The sequence below is a fragment of the Diospyros lotus genome, chromosome 14 (assembly GCF_014633365.1).
Source record: "Diospyros lotus cultivar Yz01 chromosome 14, ASM1463336v1, whole genome shotgun sequence".
Taxonomy (NCBI): Eukaryota; Viridiplantae; Streptophyta; class Magnoliopsida; order Ericales; family Ebenaceae; genus Diospyros; species Diospyros lotus.
In genome coordinates, this window is record NC_068351.1 from 35,435,000 (window position 1) to 35,462,387 (window position 27,388).

The 27,388-nt window shown below is 37.4% G+C and overlaps 1 protein-coding gene across 3 annotated transcripts in view; it reads left to right on the forward strand.

Annotated features, from left to right (window-relative positions):
- Positions 1–3,873: 3,873 nt before the first annotated feature.
- The window catches only part of LOC127789670 (tRNase Z TRZ1), a 35,465-nt gene continuing 11,950 nt past the window's right edge, over positions 3,874–27,388 (forward strand). For all 3 annotated transcript variants that reach the window (XR_008020629.1, XR_008020630.1, XM_052318617.1), the window contains exon 1: positions 3,874–4,193. The gene's annotated coding sequence lies outside the window, so the exon portion shown is untranslated. The remainder of the gene's footprint in view (positions 4,194–27,388) is intronic.

The window sequence follows — 27,388 nt, forward strand, 5'->3', positions numbered from 1 at the left end:
AACATAGAGCTAAAATTGTTCTAAGGCAAAAGACCAACTAGAACATGTTTTTGAAAGTGTGTTCATTTTAGAAAGTGTTCATTTTAGAAAACTATCTCCTAGTATTTTGATATCTAATATCTCTTAGTAATGAAATGATTTTGATGAATGTCTATATAAAAATCAATTTCTATCATGTGAATTATATGAATGAGAAAATGAATTTTTAGTATATAAGCTTTGAAGCAAGATATGAAAATTTATAGAAGAAATATTGAGTATGGTTGAGAGTGATTTGAAAAACTTGCTTGTTGAGAGTGATTTGTTTCAAAATATACTTTTGATAATCTCAACTTACTTTCAAGATAATCAAAATGAGGTTTTAAAAGAATCGAATAAGGATGTATTGAAAATTCAAGATTTTCTATAGAATAGTCGACTATCAGGATCATTCTGTCGACTATACTTCAAAATAGTCGACTATTTTTGATGTTCTGTCGACTATTTAAGCATCTGTCGACTATTTTAGCATCTGTCGACTATTGAGTAAAAATAGTCGACTATGCCTTTTGATCTGTCGACTATTTTTGTTCATAAGTTTCAAAAATTTCTTCATATCTCAGCATCTGTCGACTATTGGAATGTGTCTGTCGACTATTGAAATTTTGTGTTATAAAATAGTTGACTATTCGTTTTGTCTGTCGACTATTTCTTGCTTTAGTTGTAAAAATAGTCAACTATATATTTCTTTTGTCGACTATTTCTTTTTGCAGAAAGTTCCAACGGCTATTTTTTTCAAATCCCAACGGCTCCAAACGGCTATATTTCTCTTCAACTTCGTGGGACACTTATATATACATGTCATAGATGATCAAGAGAAGGCTAATGGACGAGAATGAATTTTATTTGAGCTTACAGTGTTCTCTGTACTTTCAATTTTATATTTTTCTATGCAAGACTTCGTTATATCATTGTAAATCTATTCTTAAGCCTAGTTTTCATTGTGAGAGAACTTGTGACTAAGAGTGTTAACTCTTAGCTTATCTCTTTCATTTGTATCGTTGTTATTTTCTTAGCTTGTGTAGTTAGAGGGCCCATTTGAGTGGGAGGTTGTAATTCCTAGTCTCGGACTAGAGGACCTACTTGGTTTAAGTAGGGGGTTTTAGTGGATGGTTTGAAAAATCCTTAGTGAGGAGCTAAGGTAGTGGATTAGGCTTGGGTTAAGCCGAACCACTATAAATCATTTGTGTTCTTCTCTTGTGCTTGTGGTTTTATTTCATTTATTATTTCAAGCAATTCAATAATCCCCACTTGCATCGAATTTTCCATCAAAAGGATTTCAAAGTTTTAAATCAAGTTTTTAAAATCACCAATTCACCCCCCCTCTTGGTGTGTGCCATAGAATCTACCTGTTCTGACAATTATACATACTAGGCCCTTAACCAAGTTTATTGCAAGTTTCTCACGAGTATCTCGTGAATCTTTCTCAAGTTTTTTCGTGAGTCTCTCACAAGTCTCTCATTTAGGTAAATTGGGCACTCAGACTAATTTCCCTTAGTATCTATCATCCAACCACCTATTGCATCTGTGTTTTGTTTAGGGATGCGAATGAACTAGGTCATTCTTTAGCAGCTTGATGTTCAGTTTATTCGTTAAGATAAATGAATCGAGTTTAAGCATAACTTTAAAACTCAATTTTTAAATAAGTCTAGTTCAAACTCAATAAATCTCGACTTGTTAGATCACAAGGTGGCTCGATTAGAGGCTCGCAAGTAAACTTGATTGTAGGCTTATGAGCTGGTTTGTTTAGAGGCTCATAATCAGGTTTTATTATAAGTTCACGAATAGCTTGTGAATGTTCTTGTTTATAAATACGGTAATAAAGTTATTCACAATTTTATAAAATTATTGTTTAATATAAAATTATCAAATTTTAAATTCTTATAATAATATCCATAAATTTTGTTTAGTGTAATTTTGAAAATGTTTTGACGATGATAAATTAAATGCAAAACTTGAATACACTTTCACCCTATTAGAGTGTGTTGATAGTAAAATATTATATGTTGTGACTTAATAAAGTAATTATTATTTTAATTGAGTAAATAAATATTTAGTTGAGTAACAACTAATAAGTGTTGTACTCGACTAAATTTTTTTTTTAATAAAGTAAGATCTAAATATTTAAGAAATTAATCGATTATATATTTATTTTATTAAAATATGTGATGGAATAACATTACTTTAATAAACCAAATAATTGATTGACTAAGTAGTACTTTAGTCAAGTAAAAAACTACAAATTATCATATAGAGCGTGAGTTTATGAACCTAAATTATTAATCAACTAAATAAAAGTTATAGTCAAGTCAAGTCATTGTTTACTCTAGTATCAAAAAGATTTAATTGATATCGTGTCAAGTAATTGTAAATCTCACTCGAGTAATATTTATGTTGTCCAAAAAAATACCCAATAAAGAGTTAATTGAATTTTTCAAAAATTAATAACGTTAACTATTTTAAAATTTTTTAAATTTATGATCTTAATATACGGTGATTGTAATACAATTAAAAATAAAAAAATCACAAAACCACTAGTAACAATATAAATTTATAGAGATTTGGTTCTAAATAGTCTAATTCTATATCTCAATACTTATTTTGAGGTTCTATTAAGGAAAATAAACACTACCTTTTACTTTGAGTTTTAACCAACAAACAATCCATTGTGTAAGTAAAAATCTTTAGCACAAAGTTAACAAATACAACAACTTTACACAACAATGAGTAAAAATAACAAATTTAAAACCAGAAACAATATCAAACAAGTCACAAATGATCGAGATTTTCACCGGGCAGCACATTTATAACACTTTGAGCCTTCTCACCCTTATTTGAATGTTCTACCAAATTTGTTATACTCGAGCATTTATACTTACCCTATATATATATTATCTGAAAAATGAGTTGTTAAAGAGATAGTTCAATATAAAATTTGAAATTCAAAAAACTTTAGATTTTTTTAGACAATAATAAACAAAATAAGGAAATATGTCTAAAAACAACTCATATTTAATTCAAAATAAATTTATTTTTTAGTAAGAAATATATTTATCAACATATGAAAATTCGAATATAAGCTTTCGAGACATAAATAATAAAAAAAAAATAAATATGCCTAAAGATAATTCATATTTAATTCAAAATAAATTTAGTTTTTGTAACCACATTTAATTTAAAATATATTATTTTTTATATGAATAATAAATACATTTATCAAAACATGAAAATTGAAACATAAAGTTTCGAGATATAAATAATCAAAATAATGAAACATATTTAAAGACAACCCACATTTAATTCAAAATAAATTTATTTTTTACATTCACATTTAATTTAAATAAAAATAATTTACTTTTTATATGAGTAAAAAATATATTTATATCATAAAAATATTATTGTTATTGTCAAAATATTATTTACTTATCCTTGAGTTTAACAACTTAGTTTACTTGACTAACGTTATATTAAATTTTAAAAAATTAATCATTACAAACACTATTAAATGCACATTCTAAATATTTTATCTATAAACAAAATATATAAATTGACACGATATTGTAAAATTTATTACAATTCTATCTAAAATCAATAATAGTTCGTAATAGTTATATTAGTAATTAATAATATAATTAGAGTTATTATTAATTTTAAATAAGACTAGTATTAATTGTATAATGTTACATTAATATATATATACAAATAATGGTTTTATGAAAAAATATTAATTATTTAAACATATATAAATTTGTACATAAGTAATATGCTGATTAAATTTTTATATATTTTATATATTATAAATTGTAAAACACACCCTAATTTGTGCTTCCAGTTCACTGGCTGACTGCGTTTTGAAGAGGGAAGAACGAAGAAGACCCGCAACGGCATAACCTCTTCGCCCGCGCCGGAGTCTCTCGCCGCTGGCTTCAGAAACGAAGATCGCCGCCTCAGCCTCTCGCCGCCGGCTTCAGAGAAGAAGAGGGGCACCGCCTCTCTGCAGCCTCTCGCCGTCTCTCACCGCCGCCCTCTTCACCGCCTCTCGCTGCTGCCCTTTCTGAAGCTTGCCGCTGCAGGGCCGTCGCCTACCACTGCCGCCCGCCGCCGCATCCTCCCTCTTCCGCCTCTCGCCGCCGCCGCACAGCCTCCTCTCAGTGGTTATTTTTTTGAATACCATGCCAATATTTTATATGTTTCTTGTTATGAAATAGGGTATCGTCGAGTCTTTGTCTATGGTTTATCTTTCATGTCGATATGCATACTGCTATTTATTGTTAAGAGTTTTTGTCTATTGTTTATCTTCCATGTCCATATGCATACTGCGGTGGAAAACTAGGCTCATGGATTCCATTGGATGAGTGGATTTGGTTTTGGTAGATATGGGTTCTTATTACTGTTTTGGTGAAATTCAGTGAACATGGCTTTTAATCCAACACTCTAAAGTCCAATAAGGAAATTACATGGCTTTTAATATTGTAATTTCAAATTGCAGGTTGATATGTGGAGCAGCTAGTTTGAAGTTAAATTTGAAAACATCTTTACTGTAACTTTGATCATGTTGTATTTTGAAAACAATTAGACAAGTAACTCGATTTTCTTATTGCATGGTGAACAATATTATGTTTGTTGTAATTTGTGAAATTATTACTTGATTATCACGTTGATGTTATATCGGTTATGTTGTAGGAATTGTAAGGTGATACCGGGAGAGTGTTTGACTACTCAACATAGACTTCTAGTACTTGACGTCCAAGTAAGAAATTGGAAGAGAAAAAATTACATAAAACAAAATCCAAGAATCAGGTGGTGGAATTTAAAAGGGGAAAAACAACTAATCTTCAAAGAAAAATTAAGGGGTAGAAGGGAATGGAATGGAGAAAGACAGACAAACCAAATGTGGAAAGAAATGGCTAATGCTCTGAGAAGTACGACAAAGGTAGTCCTTGGAGAGACAAATGGTAGAGCCCCTAACCTTAAGGAGTCTTGGTGGTGGAATGAAGAGGTACAATTGAAAATTAAAAATAAGAAAACTTGCTATAAGGCGGTATATCAATGCAACAATGAAGAAAATTAAAAAAATTAGAAAGAAGCAAAAAAGGCAGCAAAAAGAGCTGTTAGCGAAGCAAGGTCAAAAGCATATGAGAATCTATATAAACGACTTGATACAAAAGATGGAGAAAGAGATATATATAAATTAACTAAAGCAAGAGAAAGAAAAACACGGGATTTAAATCAAGTGAAATGCATAAAAGATGACAATCAAAATGTTTTAGTAAATGAGGGAGCGATTAAGGAGAGATGGAAGGAGTATTTCACAAAATTATTCAATGATGGTGGGGACACAAGAGTTAGGTTGGGACATCTTAGTAACTCCGAAGGGAATGTGAGCTACACATTCTATCGACGCATAAGTTCAAATGAAATAAGGCAAGCATTAAAAAAGATGAAAAATCATAAGGCAGTGGGACCAGATAAATACCAATAGAAGCATGGAAATGCATGGGAGAAGAGGGCATCTCCTGGCTAACGCAACTATTTAACGCCATCCTTAAATAAAAAAAGATGCCAGATGAGTGGAGGAAGAGTACTTTGGTTCCTATATACAAGAACAAATGAGATGTTCAAAACTGTGAAAATTATAGAGGAATTAAGTTAATGAGTCATACCATAAAACTCTGGGAGAGAGTAATAAAGCAGAGGCTTAGAAAGGAGACAAAGGTGTTAGAAAATCAGTTTGGTTTCATGCCTAGTAGGTCAACAATGGAAGCTATATATTTACTGAGGCGTCTAATGGAAAGGTATTGAGATCATCAGAAGGATCTACATATGGTGTTTATAGATCTAGAAAAGACCTATGATAGGGTCCCTAGAGAAGTATTATGGAGGGTTTTAGAGAAGAAATGAGTCAAAATAGCCTATATACAAGCCCTTAAGGACATGTATCATGGTGTAGAGACAAGGGTCAGAACATGCGGAGGGGATACTGAACCATTTACAACTACAATAGGACTGCATTAAGGTTTTGCACTAAGTCCATACTTATTTGCCTTAGTAATGGATGAACTCACTAAAGATATTCAGATAGATGTGCCATGGTGTATGCTATTTGTAGACGACATAGTGTTGGTGGATGAAATAAAAGAAGGAGTGAACACTAAGCTTGAGTTGTGGAGAAACAATTTAGAATTTAAGGGATTTAAGTTAAGTAGAAAGAAAATAGAATATATGGAATGCAAATTTAGTAAAAATGCAAGAGTGGATGATGTTATAATAAAATTAGAAGACCAAATCTTACAAAGAAAAGACCATTTTCGATATTTGGGATCAGTGATTCAAAAAGATGGAGAAATCCACGAGGATGTCGCACATAGAATTAAGGCAGGTCGGCTAAAATGGAGAAATGCATCGGGGGTGTTATGTGATGGTAAAATCCCATTAAAATTGAAAGAAAAATTTTATAGAACAGCTATAAGACCAGTCTTGCTGTATGGCTCAGAATGTTGGGTAGTCAAATACCAGTATGAGCAAAAGACGAGTGTAGCGGAGATGAGGATGTTAAGATGGATGTGCGGACATACAAGAAAGGATAAAATTAGAAATGAAGTTATTCGTAATAAGGTAGGAGTAGTGCCAATCGAGGAGAAGATGAGAGAGACTAGACTAAGATGGTTTGGTCATGTGAGAAGGAGAGTAAGAGACGCTCCTGTGAGGAGAGTTGATAAAATGGAACAATTAGTCACAAAAAGAGGTAGAGGTAGACCCAAGAAGACTTTGGGAGAGACATTAAAATTTGATATGAAATATATGGATCTAAATGAGGATATGACAAAAGACAGAAATACATGGAAATCTAGAATTCATGTAGTCGACCCCACATAGTGGGATAAAGGCTGGATATGTTGTTGTTGTTGTTGTTGATTATCATATTTGATATTTGTTGATTACTTGATTATCGTGTCGAGCTTGAGCTCAGATTTGTCGAGTCGAGCCTGAGCTCAGCGAAGCTCGGCTTGGTTCAACTGCAACCCTATTTCAAATACATTTATATCATAAGAAATATGGTTAATAGCCCTTGAGTCTAGAATCCACAAATTATTTCTATTGGTTTGTGAGGCAGTAAAAGAGTAAGAGTGAAAACAAGTGTCTGTTTGTGCTAGAGAGCAAGTCCCATCTTGAATAGTCCTCATGAAACTCTTGAGCTTACTGATTTCATCTGTACTCAATCGATTTACGTCAGATTCGACAGCTGACTCTGCCTTATCTTATCTGTGGGGGCTTCCTCCTACTCATTGTTTGTGAGATAGGCTTGGTTTTTAGAGAGGATAAACTCTTGAAACCTCCCATCTTATTAGAACTGCCTTCTTCCCATGCAGTTTAAAGCATGTTTCTCGAGTGTGTTTTGGCTTCTTACAATAGGTGCACCACAACCTTTCTCGGTTTTGTGATTTTGGGTGCAAGTTAGGCTTCCCTGGCTGAGATATGAATCTAGTTCCTTCCCCTTTACTAGTCATCATGGATGATCCCTCAGAATTGGTTTCACTGAGTATAGCTATCCTTTGATACTCCTCACTCTGGATTATAGAAAAAACTTCACTGAGAGATGGAAGTTTTTCTCTTCCAAAAACTTGTACCCTTACCTGATCATACTCGGCATTAAGACATGCCAAGAATTCTACAATTCTGTCTCGTTCAAATATGGTATTAAGGGTGACTACATCCTCACTGCACACCATCTTAGTATTTTGGTAGTGATATAGTTCAAGCCAATATCCATTAATTTTGTTATAGTAATCGGTTACTGTTGATGACCTTTGCTTAGTACTACTTATTTTTGTCTTAATCTCAAATATCACTAAGGCATCTTGTACTTTAGAGTAACGTTTAACAGTATCCCAAATATCCTTTGCAGAAGATAAAAACATGTAATTTTTGCTTATCTCAGGCTGCATAGAACTCCAAAGCTAGGACATGATCACGGAATCCTCAATATCCCATGCTGTGAATGTGGGATGTAATGTCTTGGGGGCTAGTTCAGTTAAGTGGGCTATCTTTCCTCAACCTTTTAGGAACGTCCTCACAAGCTTTGACCATTGAAGGTAGTTTCTGCCATCTAGGCAGTAGGAATGATGCATTCCCGACAGCTCATTGGTAGGAGGATTTTGGTTGGTTGATCGAATGAGACAACCTCTCATGTTGCTATGGACGGAGTAATCTCAGAGATTTCTGACATATTTAGAGGAACAATTGGTTGAACAAGTAGGATGAAAGGGAACAATACAGTGTAATGAAGGCACATTGGGATTTAGATCAAAATAGGAAGACAACAAGAGTCGATCACAAAGGCTCTGATACCATGTGAGAATGAAATACTTTCATTCATTATTTACACACAACAATACAACCCTACTTATAGGGTTGAGGAATTGCAACATAGGAAAGATTACAATAGTTAAAATTAGGAAAGATTACCTATACAAAGTTCTAGGAAAGTGCCCTATACTGGAATTAAGAAAGTATCCTAAACTGATTTTAGAAATTTCTAAAAAACAAAGGTTAGATCCATAGTTACCTAATACGCCCCCCCCCCCAGCACCGCGTTCCAGTATGTGTGCACTGGAACGCGGTGCGTTTGCGTCTTGGAACGCTTGGGGACGCGTCCCAGTTCTCTAGTAATGAAGACCCGGGTCCCTGTTGCCATCTTCTTCCTCTCTCTCTATCGATATTGTCTTCTTCCTTTCTCTATACAACAACTCTTCCTTTCTTTCTACAACAACTCATGGTTTTTGTCAAGAAGGGGAAGCAGCGACGAGGATCAAATCTATATAATTTTTGAAGAAAGGTTGTAGCAAGTTCCCCACCGTTCGAGCTTCTCATCTCCAAATAGAGGTGACTACGGAATACGGATGACGATGGACAACAAATCTTTGAAGCTTCTTGAACGATGGAGTACTTCAAGTTTCAAGTTGTAGAAGATGAAGATGAGGTTTCCTTTTTCCACTGTGAGGCTTCAAGTTGTAGTAGCTAGTGGAGAGCAGCTGGTGGGTTTGCTCTACAGAGAGGCACAACCACCTCTCGTGAGTTGTGTTTTGATTTTTTGGCTGAAATTTTTATTGGAACTCCACATCCCATAATTCTCATTGTATTTTCTAGAATACATGGGAAACATCTCATTGCATATTAAAATAACGTCAAATATAAAATTTATAAATTAAATAAAAAAGAATAAAATTTATTATGTAAAATAATATCAAATATAAAACTTCTAAATTACTAACCTTAGTTACATGAAAAACATAAATTTATTTCATTTTCATTAAGCAATATCAGTTATGTGAGTTATAGATTAATTTATTAGTTATGTGAGTTATAGATTAATTTATTAGTTATGTGACATAAATTTATTTATTAGTTCCTATTTCCTAATTTATATGGTCAAAAAATCTAAGATATTTTTTAAAAAATTTATATATTCATCGGCGTTCCACTTTGGCACACCAAAGCATACCATGACCCCAAGTGGCGAACCGATGAAACCTAACCCCATGTACCGCATCCCGGGAAAAGTGGTGTACCACGTCCCCGTACTGCGTTCCACATACCGAGCATTCCACGAACTAGGTAACTATGGTTAGATCAGCTTCCAATCTTCTAATGGATAATTACTCAACCTTCCTTCTCCTTTCTTTTGTGTATCCTATGAGAATCAACAAAAACAGAATTCAATTCATTCAACAATACCCTATTTTCTCCTACTTTAGCCTATTTATAGGCTGTTACATCCCTTCAGTTAGTAACAAACTGCAAGTACAACACTACAACAGCCTAAGGTACAACCAAGAAGAATACATGCAATAGAACAATTACTCCTATGCCCTTGGGGTTGTGACAAATCCTTTCATAGAACTTGAAATACAACAATTGGAAATGAGATTATCTATAATAAGATTGGAATGAATCTATTAAAGATAAGATGTGCAAATATGGTTTGGAAATGTGAAGAAGCATAGAAGTAAATTGGAGGGGAGTGGATGGAGCAAAAGAAGTTTGTAATTAAAGAGAGAGAATAACTAAAGAATTAGAGCCCTCTCTTCCGTCATGGATGGAGTTTTCCTGGTTTTGGTTGAGTTTTTCTTTTGTTTTTGCTTGGCTTTCAGCCCCCTGTTTCTTGCCTGTGTGTGCTCTTGGAGGTTTGGTTTTGTGTTGTTCTAGGTTGCTCTTGTTTCACATTCCTGTTGTGAGCTATTTGTGGGTTAGTGTTGTTTTCCATAGACTGGGTCCCCAGTGCAGTTGCTCTGTCTAGTGAGCTTCTTGTTTATGTTTCAGCCAAAAAAGGAAAAAAAAAAAACTAAAGAAAATTTTGAAAAACTTTTAAGTATGACAGGGCATATAATGGGCTTACAGAAGATGATTGGTGAGCTACAATTCATGCAGTGAATCCCACTTAGTAGGAACAATATGGCTGCTTGTTGAGAGTAAATGTTGGATCAACGGACTTGGATTGCTTATAAGCTCTTCTCAATGACAATTGCTTTTCTTAGACCTTTGGACTTTGTGTCTCCAGAACAATAAAAATTGGATAAAAATTATTGCCAGTCTCTGAGCTTTGGATTAAATTTCAAGCAAGTCAGCAAATTCAATTTGTGATGAATTTGTTACTGAACTTGTACTTATATCACATTGTCATCACCCACGGTAATGGATAAGCATAATTAGAGATGAGAAGAGTTTTGTTATATGATGTTTTTTTTGTGTAAAAGACCAAGGGCTACAATTAAAGTAAAAAACGATCAGAGTAAAGTCTTTCTCAGTTTTCACTAGTGTGGGCAGTGATATTATGACACAAATACAAGTTTAATGAATAATATATTACAAGCTATAGTAACCTGCATGAAATATACCTCAAAGTTAAGTGGCGTTCACTGATTTTTACCCATACAAATATTGATGTTTCAACATGTGCTTTGATCTCTCCATTAATGTGCATGTGTTATACCTAGGGACACTGACAGTCACTAGATGTAATACCCCAAAAATTTAATGTAGAGGTTGGATATAATGTAAATGATGGATGATGTAATAAAGTGTGATTTAATGGAAGTTTTGGATTTGCATGCAAATGAAAATGGTTTTAAGGACTTAAATGCAAAATAAAGGATAACTTGAATGACATAGGTGGTAGTGTTTAACAGTTATGTAACAAAATAGTAGCTGTACATATATATAACAAGGATGTAATTAGTTGATAGTGATATAAAATATGGTGGTCTAATATGAAGTATAATAGTACTGTGTAAATGGACATGCACAACTACTATTTACACTATGAGGGCTATCACAGGGGCCCGTACTTATTCAGAGGTTGTTATGCAAGCTTTGACGGTTGAAAGTAATCTTGTTCGAATGAATGCTTTAAAGGCAGAAGTGCAGGAACCCGAGGATAAGAACGCGGGAAGGAAGCAGCACTTAGGGCTTCTCAAACAAGCCTTTATCATAACAATTATTTGGAGAAGTTATCCTTTATTTTGCATTTAAGTCCTTAAAACCATTTTCATTTGCATACAAATCCAAAACTTCCATTAAATCACACTTTATTACATCATCCATCATTTACATTATATCCAACCTCTACATTAAATTTTTGGGGTATTACATCCTCTCCCTTAAAATAAATTTCGTCCCCGAAATTTCTTTAAGTCTCCATAAAGTCAAAGAGGTTTGGATAGTTTTGCCGAATCTCTTCTTCCCTTTCCCAAGTAGCTTCCTCAATGTTGTGATGTCTCTTGTTAACCTTAGGACTCTTAGGTTACAACCTTAGGCGAGAAAACCCTCACATAAACCCTCTCAAACACTCTCGGATGCAATGAAAGAATAGAAACAGAATATATGGACAACAGAAAAGGAAATAACAGAATAAAAAGATCAAACCAAACAGCATTAGGCGCAGATTTTATCCTGGTTCGGAATGCCTTTTGGCAATCCTACATCCAGCCTTCAAACACCCACCAAGAGCAGCCTTTTATTAGGATGAAACTGATCGGTACAAAACCCAACCTCTCTCTCAATCCTATCGCTCAAGTACAGCCCTTGTTCACTCCAAGAAAACTCAAGAACACAATACATATGCCTCACTTTCTCTAGAACAAAGAATACTCACAATAGAAGAAGAGAACTTGGCAAGAGAGAGGAAGATGTTAGACTGCCGCCTTGCCCTCTTATTTATAGAGGAGGCAGAACCCCCATATAACTAATGACTATAGGGAAATTACAGTTAGACCCCCAAAGTTTACATTAATTACACTTTGGCTTAAAAAATCCTAACTGTTTAATAACTTCCAGCCAATAATCTTCCATACTTTACTGATCTTCTACCGCACAAACTCTAGGCAAACTTCAACAAATCTCCACCATTTGCCTTGAGTTCTTCATCCGATAGCCAAAAAAAAAACCTGCTCTCCACATGAGTGATGGACACAAACCTAATCAAATCAAACACAAACACATCAAAGAAAAACATATCAATGCTGTAAAACATAATAATGGACCACTCTTTGGATAAATCCTAGCTGCAATAACTAAACCTGCAACTCTTATTAAAAATTATCCTCCTCAAGGGTTTAAAATTTTACACAGCATTACAAACACAATGCACCTCACCCGGATTGACCTTTCACAGCTAGACTCCATTCCTAGCTCCCAAAAATCCGGCCTTTAGGCTTTACCACTGCCTTTCTTCTCATGTTTGTTTCAGAACAAGACTGCTAGACTTCTTTTCTTAACTCTCCTCTAACTATCTACCAGGGAATCAAGATATGCTTAAGATTGGGTAACCTAGGCTGCTTTAAGCTATCCAAATCCTATTTCAACCTCTATGCCTTAGAAATTCTAGCTTCTCCCTTTATTCTTCACTCTCAAAACTGATCTTGACACTCAGCTATACCTTGAGAATCCTTCATGAACAAATACCGATGAAGCTGCCTTACATTTCCCTAGGCATACCATTGAAATACACACAGCTTTCCATGCACTCAACAATTCAACCCTTGGACTTATCCTAAAGGGATCAGATTCCTTATACCTTCACCCGGAATTACCATCATCCCTAGAGAGACCTTCTAAGCAATCAACCTTGCTTACCATTCCCTCTAACCTCTATTCCTTTGGGCTACTCTATAGGATCACTTTTCCCCTTAGATTCCACATGGATAATGGCTGTTAGTGATACCTATTTGATCCAAAATTAAGCCTTCGTGTGCTGCTTTAATCAATGGCCATTTGTCTAGCATTTTTCCTAGACTTTTCCCCATTTCCAGCACCTTCCTTAGTTCTCAAATAGACACTTCTCAGCACTCCACCCCTATAACCTAAGAGATCTTCCATTTAAGTCCAAGATTCTCCCCAAATTTACATGGCTGCATGCCATTCATTTGGACAAGAGTGCATCCCTCTTCTGCACAAGAGATTCTATTTGACAGCCTATTCTTTAGCACTCAAAATAGTGCATAAGACTCCTTAGACCCGACAATTCCATATCTCACTTGTAACTTAACCTTTGGCTTCTAACTTATCCCATCCTAGGCAACACTACATATGGAGACCTAGTCAAAAAACTACATGGATTCTATTCCTATATACCTGCAAATTTTCCCCTCCCCTAATATCCCTAGCCTTAGATACCTTTCCCAGTCCTTGCTCACCATTGTGAGCCATCCTCAAGGAATGAGCTAACCTAACTAATCATAGGCTATCCTTAGTGGCTGCAGCTTATCCACAAGACCTGCAAACATGCACCACATATCCTCTATTCTTGAGGGTTGCTACCATCTCTCTAAGAGATCCTTGCAACTTCTTAGGACTCCAATTCTCATTATCTAATTATTCCTAAGGACATTAGACTTTCTTATTTAAAAACAGGGACATTTTTACAACTTCTAATATTCTGGAACAGCTCCACCATGCTTCCTATTCTCACATCTCCAATTATCTTGGCCTTAGATTGATGTCTAGACAAACCATTTCCCCCTCCACCATGTCTCTATGGGTAAATACCCATTTCCTATGAGAAGAACACCCTAAACCTAGGACCTATGCTACTCTACCAGCATACCTAGAAAAACTATAGGACATCCGCATTCTCATAGCCAAAACCACACATGGTGTTAGAGCATTCGGGGCTGGTTTTCTTTCTTCTTGTTTGGGCAGTTTCTCTTGATGTGGCCCTCCTCGTGACATAAGAAACACCTAACAGATCTCCTACTATTTTTAGACTTAGATCTTCCCCTATCCTTATTTCTTTGATCCCCCTTTTCCGGCCTAGACACAGCTGTTAGGGCATCTCCTGGAGAACTATTTACCTCTACCTTTTGTTGCAGTTCCTTGGAATTTAAAGCTCCAATTACATCATCAAGTGACAGTTTTTCCCTGCCATGCTTTAGTATGTCAACAAAGGTCTCATAGGTCTTAGGCAAAGAATGCAAGAGAATGAGGGCCTTGTCCTCATCATCATACTTGATATCTATGTTCTCTAGGTCCAAACACAGCTTTGTAAAATCATCAATATGATCATGCAATTTCTGACATTCTCCCATTCTAAATGAGAAGAAGCGGGTTTTCAAGAACAACCGAGTAGAAAGGGTCTTGGTTAGATATAGGGTCTCTAACCTATTCCATAGGGATAGGGCGGTGGTCATCTTGGATACTTCTCTTAAAACCTTATCACCAAGGCTAAGAATCAACGTATTAAAGGCCTTCTCATCAATTTCCTCTTTCTGTTTTAGCCTTTCTTGTTTCTGTTCTGCCGAGAGAGTTTCAGGCAATTTTCCTTCCTCTTCTAAGGCTGATTTCAGTCCTAAGTTCCCTAGTAAAGCTTTCATTTTAATCCTCCAAAGGCCAAAATCATTATGGCCAGTGAATTTCTCTACATCATATCTTGTTGCAGCCATGGCCGAAGACAGTAGGTAGATTAAATCAACAAGAAATATAAAGAAACCTTGCAAGAAAGCAATTCTTGAACCTAGGGGAGGGTCTGATACCAAATTGTTAACCTTAGGACTCTTAGGTTACAACCTTAGGCGAGAAAACCCTCACATAAACCCTCTCAAACACTCTCGGATGCAATGAAAGAATAGAAACAGAATATATGGACAACAGAAAAGGAAATAACAGAATAAAAAGATCAAACCAAACAGCATTAGGCGCAGATTTTATCCTGGTTCGGAATGCCTTTTGGCAATCCTACATCCAGCCTTCAAACACCCACCAAGAGCAGCCTTTTATTAGGATGAAACTGATCGGTACAAAACCCAACCTCTCTCTCAATCCTATCGCTCAAGTACAGCCCTTGTTCACTCCAAGAAAACTCAAGAACACAATACATATGCCTCACTTTCTCTAGAACAAAGAATACTCACAATAGAAAAAGAGAACTTGGCAAGAGAGAGGAAGATGTTAGACTGCCGCCTTGCCCTCTTATTTATAGAGGAGGCAGAACCCCCATATAACTAATGACTATAGGGAAATTACAGTTAGACCCCCAAAGTTTACATTAATTACACTTTGGCTTAAAAAACCCTAACTGTTTAATAACTTCCAGCCAATAATATTCCATACTTTACTGATCTTTTACCGCACAAACTCTAGGCAAACTTCAACATCTCCACAGAACTTTCACTAGTGGTATTATCTTGTTTCTTAGCACTTGTTCCTTTGTATCCAAAATTTCGACTGGCTCTTCTGGATAGGTTAAATCTTCTCGTAGCTCGATAACCTCCACAGGAATCTTCTGAGTAGGGTCAGGCTCGTGCTTCCGAAGTCGAGAGACATGAAAAACATTATGTATGTTGGACATTGTCGAAGGTAATGCCAAACGGTAAGCTACTACCCTGACTCGCTCCAAGATCTCATATGGTCCAATGTATCTAGGGCTCAACTTCCCTTTCTTCTTTCCTTGGGATATTACTTGAGAAGGTATGACCTTTAAGTATACCTTATCACCTGGTTGAAATTCCAAGTCCCTTCTCAAAGGGATGGGAAGAACACTTGCCTTTAATTGAGTTTGCATATAATAATAGTTTCCATAGCAGTGTCGGAATGACCCCCTACGAAGCTCTCTACGGTCGAAAGTGTAGAACCCCTTTGTGTTGGACGGAAGTGGGAGAAGGGCGAATAACAGGACCTGAAATTGTACAGCAGACGAATGAGAAAATAAGGATGTAATACCCCAAAAATTTAATGTAGAGGTTGGATATAATGTAAATGATGGATGATGTAATAAAGTGTGATTTAATGGAAGTTTTGGATTTGCATGCAAATGGAAATGATTTTAAGGACTTAAATGCAAAATAAAGGATAACTTCTCAAAATAATTGTCATGATAAAGGCTTGTTTGAGAAGCCTTGAGTTGGTGAAATTGTATTGGAGGATTTAACTCAAAAGTCTTAAAGTTTGAGATAACCATAATTACTCAAACCCTGGAGGACATGCTGAGAGCGTGTGTAATTGACTTCTCAAAGGGGTGGGAAGAACACTTGCCTTTAATTGAGCTTGCATATAATAATAGTTTCCATAGCAGTGTCGGAATGGCCCCCTATGAAGCTTTTTACGGTCGAAAGTGTAGAACCCCTTTGTGCTGGACGGAAGTGGGAGAAGGGCGAATAACAGGACCTGAAATTGTGCAACAAACAAATGAGAAAATCAAGATAATCCGAGAACGGATCAGAATGGCTTAGAGTAGACAAAAGTCTTATGCAGACCATCGGAGAAGGGACTTGGAATTTCAACCAGGTGATAAGGTATACTTAAAGGTCATACCTTCTTAAGTAATATCCCAAGGAAAGAAGAAAGGGAAGTTGAGACCTAGATACATTGGACCATATGAGATCTTGGAGCGAGTCGGGGTAGTAGCTTACCATTTTGCATTACCTTCGATAATGTCCAACATACATAATGTTTTCCATGTCTCTCGACTTCGGAAGCACGAGCCTGACCCTACTCTGAAGAAACCAAAGAGGTAAGCCACTTTTCTTTTCGTAGGATCGTAATACACTGAAAGGGGAGTCCGTAGGTTCAAACGAAAGTCGAATCGGAGTTAAAATGAAGGAGTTATGGCCGTTTTAAACATCAAAAACAAAATCCGTAAGAACCAGGGGCTCGGCGCGTGTGACACACGCGCCTGCCGCAGCCGCGCGTGGCCACCCTTCTAGTGGCGCGTGGCTAGGCCTTTTGCATTGAAATTTTTATGGTATTCTCCTTAAATGATTTCCTACAATCCTATGTAAAAATATTTTAGTTTGGTGACCCGTATTGTATGAAATTGCAGCTTAAAAGGGCTAAATTTCGTAAAATCAGTGGACCAACAAGAAATACAGCAAGTGTGAGTGGTTCTCTACATCTTTTGCGCTTCATATTGGTCATCATTTGATTCATTTGTGTTATATGTGGACATGATCACTTACTTCCTTTGTTTGGCATGAAATTTCACTTATTTCATCACTTCATGGCATGTGGTTGTTGTGGCAAGCTAGTGGCCGCCATGAGTGACTCACGGAGTCACATATGCATGTTTGAGGTGAGCATGGCATGCGCGGGGGTGATTGCAACACGCTGGCATGGCTTCCACAAATGGGGTTTTATTTTTGCATACTTGCATTTTCATACATGAGCTATTCATTTCTTGAGAACATCTCACTTGGATTTTTGTAATCTGACTTGGGTTGATGCCCCTGGAACGTTCTGCGTTCCAGGTATGGTTGGTGTGCCAGGGACTAAGGAAGCAAGCGAGGCACACGGGAAAGAATTAGTGGACGTTTAAACATTATCTTATCATTTTATGTAATTATATTCGGAAGTGCTGTAACTATTTGGAAATTTGTACCTCCTTTTGTTATGCTGGACTTACATGTTATTTTAACGGAAGAATTGTGCATATTTAGCTTGCATGGGAACCCTACAAATATTTCGGCAGGTTCGATCCGTTGTTTTCGCTGCTAGGGTTTCCTAACGCCTTTTGGACAACTAGGTGTAAACCTACCGTATTATTTGAGATGAGGAGGCGTTACAGTGTCATCAATAAACACAATTACAAATTGATCTAAATATGGTTTGAACACCCGGTTCATTAAATCCATAAAGGCTGCAGGCGCATTAGTTAATCCAAAAGGCATCACGAGGTACTCATAGTGTCCATACCGAGATCTAAAGGCAGTCTTTGGAATATCCTCTTTCTTAATCCTCAACTGATAATAACCAGACCTTAAATCAATTTTGGAAAATGTCTTGGCACCCTGCAACTGATCAAACAATTCATCAATCCTAAGGAGAGGATACTTATTTTTAATAGTCACTTTGTTCAGTTGTCTATAATCAATACACATATGGGTACTCATAGTGTCTATACTGAGATCTAAAGGCAGTCTTTGGAATATCCTCTTTCTTAATCCTCAACTGATAATAACCAGATGTCAAATCAATTTTGGAAAATATCTTAGCACCCTGCAACTGATCAAACAATTCATCAATCCTAGGGAGAGGATACTTATTTTTAATAGTCACTTTGTTTAGCTGCCTATAATCAATACACATCCTCAGACTTCTGTCTTTCTTTTTAACGAACAACACAGGTGCTCCCCAAGGTGAGGTACTGGGTTGAATAAACCCCTTGTCCAAAAAGTCCTGCAACTGACTTCTAAACTCTTTTAGTTCTGCTGGTGCCATTTTATACGGAGATATGGATATGAGATTTGTTCCTGGTACAACCTCTATAGAAAATTCAATTTCTCTTTGAGGGGGTAATCCAGGTAAATTTTCGAGAAACACATCAGAAAATTCATTAACTACCGGTGTCTCCTCAAGTTCCACTTTCTTATTTTCTACTTGCACCCCTGCCAAGTACCCATAATCTCCATTCTCAAGCATTTTGATAGCTTTGAGGGCCGTGATCCACTTAATCTTTTTATCACTCTCTTATCCCCGAAATTTTTCCCAAATTCCTTGGTTATTTTGGAGTTCTACTCTTTTCGTCTGACAATCAATTCGGGCCGTATATTTGGACAGAAAATCCATTCCAAGTATCATGTCAAAATCTTGGATTTCTAATGACGTGAGTTCAAGTGCAAATTCACTATCACCCAACTCAACCCTTCCTTCCCTATATCCCGTGCTAGTTTCCACTTGCTTCCCTAAAGGAGTAGCCACAAGTATAGGACATTCCAAACCCTCCAATTCCAAATTCAAACTTTGTACTAACGCATGTGAAATAAATGAATGTGTCGATCCAAGATCAATTAACACTCGCACAGGTGTATTAAGAAAGACGAGCTTGCATTAGCATCCTCCCTCGTCAGATGATACACCCGGCCTCATCGCAGTTCTTGGCCTCCTCTGCTTACACCCATTTGTTCAACCTGCTTCCTCTGTGGACAGTCTCTTGAAAGATGTTCGATCTTCTGACAGTTGAAACACTTAAGTCCCTTGGGACAATCACGGGCTAAGTGGTCACTCCATCCACAAGAATAGCATCCTTGAGTCCGGCTTTGGCACGCCCTTCCAAGATGGAACTTCTGACACTTGGGGCACCTACTCTTTGGTTTAAAGTTTCCTCCTCGGACTCCTAAGTGCTCCTTCTTTCCTGCATTCTTGTCCTCGGGTCCCTGCACTTCTGCCTTTAAAGCATTCATTTGAACAAGGTTACTTTCAATCGTCAAAGCTTGCATAACAACCTTCGAATAAGTACAGGCCCCTAAGGAACATAATGCCAGCTGTATCTCAAGTCTTAACCCACCAAGAAATTTATGAGATTTTGCCTCTTCATCAAAATTATAAACGGGCATGTATTTAATTAATCCAGAAAAGCTATCCTCATATTGGGCGACTGACATATCCCCAGTTTGTTTCAAATTCATAAATTCTCGACTCTTTTCCAACTTTTTGTATAAAGGGAAATACTTCGTGTAAAATAATTCCTTAAACTGAGTTTATGTGACAACTGGCATACCTTGTCTCGTAGGGCCAGACAAAGTCCTTTGCATCGTTCGCCACCAATGGTCCGCCTCATCTCGTAGCATAAAAGTGGCACAAATCATTTTCTCCACACCCAATAAAGTCAAAAATCTTTTCAAGTTGCTCTATCCAATACTCACTTTCGCTCGGGTCAGCGCTTGCCCTTCCTCGAAAAACAGGGGGACTTAATCGTTGGAATCGATCGATAGCATCTGGCGCCTGAGAAATACTTTGACCCGTTAGCCAAGTCCCTTGCATATATGTGACCATGTGTTCCAAAACTCGCTCCACCCGATCTATACAATCCCCACCTCCCTGACTTCCACCTTGAGAAGAATCTTCTTGAGACAGCTCTACCCCTTCTTCTTGGGGACGTCGTGTCTCCTCCTCCTGGTTGCCACCCCTTCGTCTAAGAGTTTGGGATCGACGAGTGTTCACCATCTGAAACAACCACAAAGTTTATAAGAACAATATTTAAGAACCACATGCTTGAATCCTTACCACATAGTAACTAAACTTATCTTACACAAATCATAATTAAAGCTACTAAAATCCTTAAAGAAAATAATACCACCCCTAGGGTTGGATCAACCACTCATCACAAACTACCTTTCCTTAGGTCCTCAAATACCTGCATCTTCCAAAGATCTCAAATTCTATCCTAGCCATCCCTAAAGGTTTACATACTCTGTGCATGTCCATTTACACAATACTATTATACTTCATAGTAGACCACCATATTTTATATCACTATCAACTCATTACATCCTTGTTATATATATGCACAGTTACTATTTTGTTACATAACTGTTAAACACTACCACCTATGTCATTCAAGTTGGCTATACTATCCGTCAGACAAACCAAAATTCCCGCAGGTAAAGGGTAAGGGTTATGCCTATCCTATTATCATTAATATATTACAGCATATCCGATTAGTCCTCTATTTTACATATCTACAATCCCACAAAATTGTTTTAACTCCGGGCAGACTACTCTTCCTCAGATTCAGATGTAGAGGGAGGCGTTAGTTCCCTTTCTTTCGGAAAATCCACAAGATCATTTGCTTCTATCGGCATATCTTCAAGCCCTTGATTCTGCTCCGCCTCACGCAGATGGTCTACAAAAGTCTCAAGGTCCGGGTAGATGGCTTGCTCCGAAAGCCCATGTGCCAGTCCCTGCATAGCTGGGGTCAGTATAGATACTAAGTAGCCTATCTGGAGTTCTACCATGTGTGGAAATGCCGGGCCTGGTGGAACTTCCTGTATAACTGGAACAACTAAGTCAAGAAAGGTCCCTAAAGCACCAGCAGGATGCATGACTTGTCCTTGAAGTATGAGAGTCCACCATCCTGTGATAGCCCTTTGGCGTATGTCATTAGGATCCATATCCTGTTACACACCAAAAATCTCAATATTAATCAGATCATACCTTATCTAAAACCATAATAAACTCTTTTTGATACCACTGTAACGCCTCCTCATCTCAAATAGTACGATAGGTTTACACCTAGTTGTCCAGGAGGCATTAGGAAACCCTAGCAACGAAAACAACGGATCGAACCTGCCGAAATATTTGTAGGGTTCCCATGCAAGCTAAATATGCACAATTCTTCCATTAAAATAACATGTAAGTGCAGCATAACAAAAGGAGGTGCAAATTTTCAAATAGTTACAGCACTTCCAAATAGAATTACATAAAATGATAAGATAATGTTTAAACGTCTACTGATTCTTTCCCGTGTGCCTTGCTTGCTTCCTAAGTCCCTGGCACACCAAACATACATGGAACGCAGAACGTTCCAGAGGCATCAACCCAAGTCAGATTACAAGAATTCAAGTGAGATGTTCTCAAGAAATGAATAGCTCATGTATGAAAATGCAAGTATGCAAAAATAAAACCCCTTTTGTGGAAGCCATGCCAGAGTGTTGCAATCACCCTCGCGCACGTCATGCTCACCTCAAACACGCATATGTGACTCCGCGAGTCACTCATGGCAGCCACTAACTTGCCACAACAACCACATGCCATGAAATAAGTGAAATTTCATGCCAAACAAAGGAAGTAAGTGATCATGTCCACATATAATACAAATGAATCAAATGATGATTAATATGAAGCGCAAAAGATGTAGAGAATCACTCACACTTACTGTATTTCTTGTTGGTCCACTGATTTTACAAAATTTAGCCTTTTTAAGCTGCAGTTTCATACAGTACGGGTCACCAAACTAAAATATTTTTACATAGGATTGTAGGAAATTATTTAAGGAGAATACCATAAAAATTTCAGTGCAAAAGGCCTAGCCACGCACCACAAGAAGGGTGGCCATGCGCAGCTGTGGCTGGCGCGTGTGTCACATGTGCCGAGCCCCTGGTTCTTACGGATTCTGTTTTTGATGTTTAAATGGCCATAACTCCTTCATTTTAACTCCGATTCGATTTCCGTTTGAACCTACGGACTCCCCTTTCAGTGTACTACGATCCTACGGAAAGAAAAGTGGCTTACCTCTTTGGTTTCTTCTCCGTTTTTGGTGTTTCCTCAATCTGGTCTTCCTATTTTGGCTTCTTTTGCTTCCTTTGTTTGAATTCTTTTCTCCCTTGCTTTTCTCTTCTACTTTTCCTCTATTGGTCCTCCTCTCCAACTCTTTTATAGTCCTTTTATCTCCAAGTTCAAGAGTGCACTTATCCTTTTAAGTTGGCTATTTTCTTCCCTAGCCATAATGGCTATCTTTGAAAACTTTACCATTTAATTCTATCTTCTTTTGAAAGTTTTTACTCTTCCAATCTCATTCCTCCATTTGCCCCTTTCGTGACTTTCTAAACAACCCTTCTTATCTTCATCTTTTAGAGAATTAATAGAATTCTTCCAAATCTTCTTACTTTGAATTTAGGGTATGAGTAATTATGGTTATCTCAAACTTTAAGACTTTTGAGTTAAATCTTCCAATACAATTTCACCAACTCAAGGCTTCTCAAACAAGCCTTTATCATGACAATAAATCCTCCAATACAATTTTACCAACTCAAGGCTTCTCAAACAAGCCTTTATCATGATAATTATTTGAAGAAGTTATCCTTTATTTTGCATTTAAGTCCTTAAAACCATTTCCATTTGTATGCAAATGGAATTCAAAACTTTCATTAAATCACACTTTATTACATCATCCATCCTTTACATTATATCCAACCTCTACATTAAATTTTTGGAGTATTACATCCTCCCCCCTTAAAATAAATTTCGTCCCCGAAATTTCTTTAAGTCTCCATAAAGTCAAAGAGGTTTGGATAGTTTTGCCGAATCTCTTCTTCCCTTTCCCAAGTAGCTTCCTCAATGTTGGACGAAATTTATGGAGACTAAAGGCAGTAGTAGTTCAAGTAATATCCCAAGGAAAGAAGAAAGGGAAGTTGAGCCCTAGATACATTGGACCATATGAGATCTTGGAGCGAGTCGGGGTAGTAGCTTACCGTTTGGCATTACCTTCGACAATGTCCAACATACATAATGTTTTCCATGTCTCTCGACTTCGGAAGCACGAGCCTGACCCTACTCAGAAGATTCTTGTGGAGGTTATCGAGCTACGAGAAGATCTAACCTATCCGGAAGAGCCTGTCGAAATTTTGGATACAAAGGAACAAGTGCTAAGGAACAAGATAATACTATTAGTGAAAGTTCTATCGAGACATCACAACATTAAGGAAGCTACTTGGGAAAGGGAAGAAGAGATTCGGCAAAACTATCCAAACCTCTTTGACTTTATGGAGACTTAAAGAAATTTCGGGGACGAAATTTATTTTAAGTGGGGAGGATGTAATACCCCAAAAATTTAATGTAGAGGTTGAATATAATGTAAAGGATGGATGATGTAAAACAGTGTGATTTAATGGAAGTTTTGGATTTGCATACAAATGGAAATGGTTTTAAGGACTTAAATGCAAAATAAATGATAACTTCTCCAAATAATTGTCATGATAAAGGCTTGTTTGAGAAGCCTTGAGTTGGTAAAATTGTATTAGAGGATTTATTGTCATGATAAAGACTTGTTTGAGAAGGCTTGAATTGGTGAAATTGTATCGGAGGATTTAACTCAAAAGTCTTAAAGTTTGAGATAACCATAATTACTCATACCCTAAATTCAAAGTAAGAAGATTTGGAAGAATTCTATTGGTTCTCTAAAAGATGAAGATAAGAAGGGTTGTTTAGAAAGTCACGAAAGGGGCAAATGGAGGAATGAGATTGGAAGAGTAAAAGCTTTCAAAAGAAGATAGAATCAAATGGTAAAGTTTTCAAAGATAGCCATTATGGTTAGGGAAGAAAATGGCCAACCTAAAAGGATAAGTGCACTCTTGAACTTGGAGATAAAAGGGCTATAAAAGGGTTGGAGAGGAGGACCACGTAGAGGAAAAGTAGAAGAGAAAAGCAAGGGAGAAAAGAATTCAAAGAAAGGAAGCAAAAGAAGCCAAAACAGGAAGACCAGATTGAGGAAACACCAAAAACGGAGAAGAAACCAAAGAGCTAAGCCACTTTTCTTTCTGTAGGATCGTAGTACACTGAAAGGGGAGTCCGTAGGTTCAAACGGAAGTCGAATCGGAGTTAAAATGAAGGAGTTATGGCCGTTTTAAACATCAAAAACAGAATTTGTAAGAACCAGGGGCTTGGCGCGTGTGACACACGCGCCTGCCGCAGCTGCGCGTGGCCGCTCGTGGCCACCCTTCTGGTGGCGCGTGAGGGCACGTGGCTAGGCCTTTTGCACTAAAATTTTTATGGTATTCTCCTTAAATTATTTCCTACAATCCTATGTAAAAATATTTTAGTTTGGTGACCCGTACTATATGAAACTGCAGCTTAAAAGGGCTAAATTTCGTAAAATCAGTGGACCAACAAGAAATACAACAAGTGTGAGTGGTTCTCTACATCTTTTGCGCTTCATATTGGTCATCATTTGATTCATTTGTGTTATATGTGGACATAATCACTTACTTCCTTTGTTTGGCATGAAATTTCACTTATTTCATCACTTCATGGCATGTGGTTGTTGTGGCAAGTTAGTGGCTACCATGAGTGACTCGCGGAGTCACATATGCGTGTTTGAGGTGAGCATGGCGTGCGCGGGGGTGATTGCAACACCCTGGCATGGCTTCCGCAAATGGGGTTTTATTTTTGCATACTTGCATTTTCATACATGAGCTATTCATTTCTTGAGAACATCTCACTTGGATTTTTGTAATCTGACTTGGGTTGATGCCCCTGGAACGTTCTGCGTTCCATGTATGTTTGGTGTGCCAGGAACTAAGGAAGCAAGTGAGGCACACGGGAAAGAATCAGTGGACGTTTAAACATTATCTTATCATTTTATGTAATTCTATTCGGAAGTGCTGTAACTATTTGGAAATTTGTACCTCCTTTTGTTATGCTGGGCTTACATGTTATTTTAACGGAAGAATTGTGCATATTTAGCTTGCATGGGAACCCTACAAATATTTCGGCAGGTTCGATCCGTTGTTTTCGCTACTAGGGTTTCCTAATGCCTCTTGGACAACTAGGTGTAAACCTACCGTACTATTTGAGATGAGGAGGCGTTACAGTGGTATCAGAGCGGGTTTATTATGGTTTTAGATAAGGTATGATCTGATTAATATTGAGGTTTTTGGTGTGTAACAGGATATGGATCCTAATGACATACGCCAGAGGGCTATCACGGGATGGTGGACTGCCATACTTCAAGGACAAGTCATGCATCCTGCTGGTGCTTAAGGGACCTTTCTTGACTTAGTTGTTCCAGTTATACAGGAAGTTCCACCAGGCCCAGCATTTCCACACATGGTAGAGCTCCAGATAGGCTACTTAGTATCTATACTGACCCCAGCTATGTAGGGACTGGCACATGGGCTTTTGGAGCAAGCTATCTACCCGGACCTTGAGACTTTTGCAGACCATCTGCGTGAGGCGGAGCAGAATCAAGGGCTTGAAGATATGTCGATAGAAGCAAATGATCTTGTGGATTTTTCGGAAGAAAGGGAACTAACGCCTCCCTCTACATCTGAATCTGAGGAAGAGTAATTTGCCCGGAGTTAAAACAATTTTGTGGGATTGTAGATATGTAAAATAGAGGACTAATCGGATATGCTGTAATATATTAATGATAATAGGATAGGCATAACCCTTACCCTTTACCTGCTGAAATTTTGGTTTGTCTGACGGATAGTATAGCCAACTTGAATGACATAGGTGGTAGTATTTAACAGTTATGTAACAAAATAGTAGCTGTGCATATATATAACAAGGATGTAATGAGTTGATAGTGATATAAAATATGGTGGTTTAATATGAAGTATAATAGTACTGTGTAAATGGACATGCACAGAGTATGTAAACCTTTGGGGATGGCTAGGATAGAATTTGAGATCCTTGGAAGATGCAGGTATTTGAGGACCTAAGGAAAGGTAGTTTGTGAGGAGTGGTTGATCCAACCCTAGGGGTGGTATTATTTTCTTTAAGGATTTTAGTAGCTTTAATTATGATTTGTGTAAGATAAGTTTAGTTACTATGTGGTAAGGATTCAAGCATGTGGTTCTTAAATATTGTTCTTATAAACTTTGTGGTTGTTTCAGATGATGAACACTCGTCGATCCCAAACTCTTAGACGAAGGGGTGGCAACCAGGAGGAGGAGACACGACGTCCTCAGGAAGAAGGGGTAGAGCTGTCTCAAGAAGATTCTTCTCAAGGTGGAAGTCAGGGAGGTGGGGATCGTATAGATCGGGTGGAGCGAGTTTTGGAACACATGGTCACATATATGCAAGGGACTTGGCTAACGGGTCAAAGTATTTCTCAGGCGCCAGATGCTATCGATCGATTCCAACGATTAAGTCCCCCTGTTTTTCGAGGAAGGGCAAGCGCTGACCCGAGCAAAGTGAGTATTGGATAGAGCAACTTGAAAAGATTTTTGACTTTATTGGGTGTGGAGAAAGTGATTTGTGCCACTTTTATGCTACGAGATGAGGCGGATCATTGGTGGCGAACGATGCAAAGGACTTTGCCTGGCCCTACGAGACAAGGTATGCCAGTTGTCACATGGACTCAGTTTAAGGAATTATTTTACACGAAGTATTTCCCTTTATGCAAAAAGTTGGAAAAGAGTCGAGAATTTATGAATTTGAAACAAACTGGGGATATGTCAGTCGCCCAATATGAGGATAGCTTTTCTCGGTTAATTAAATACATGCCCGTTTATAATTTTGATGAAGAGGCAAAATCTCAGAAATTTCTTGGTGGGTTAAGACTTGAGATACAGCTGGCATTATGTTCCTTAGGGGCCTGTACTTATTCGGAGGTTGTTATGCAAGCTTTGACGGTTGAAAG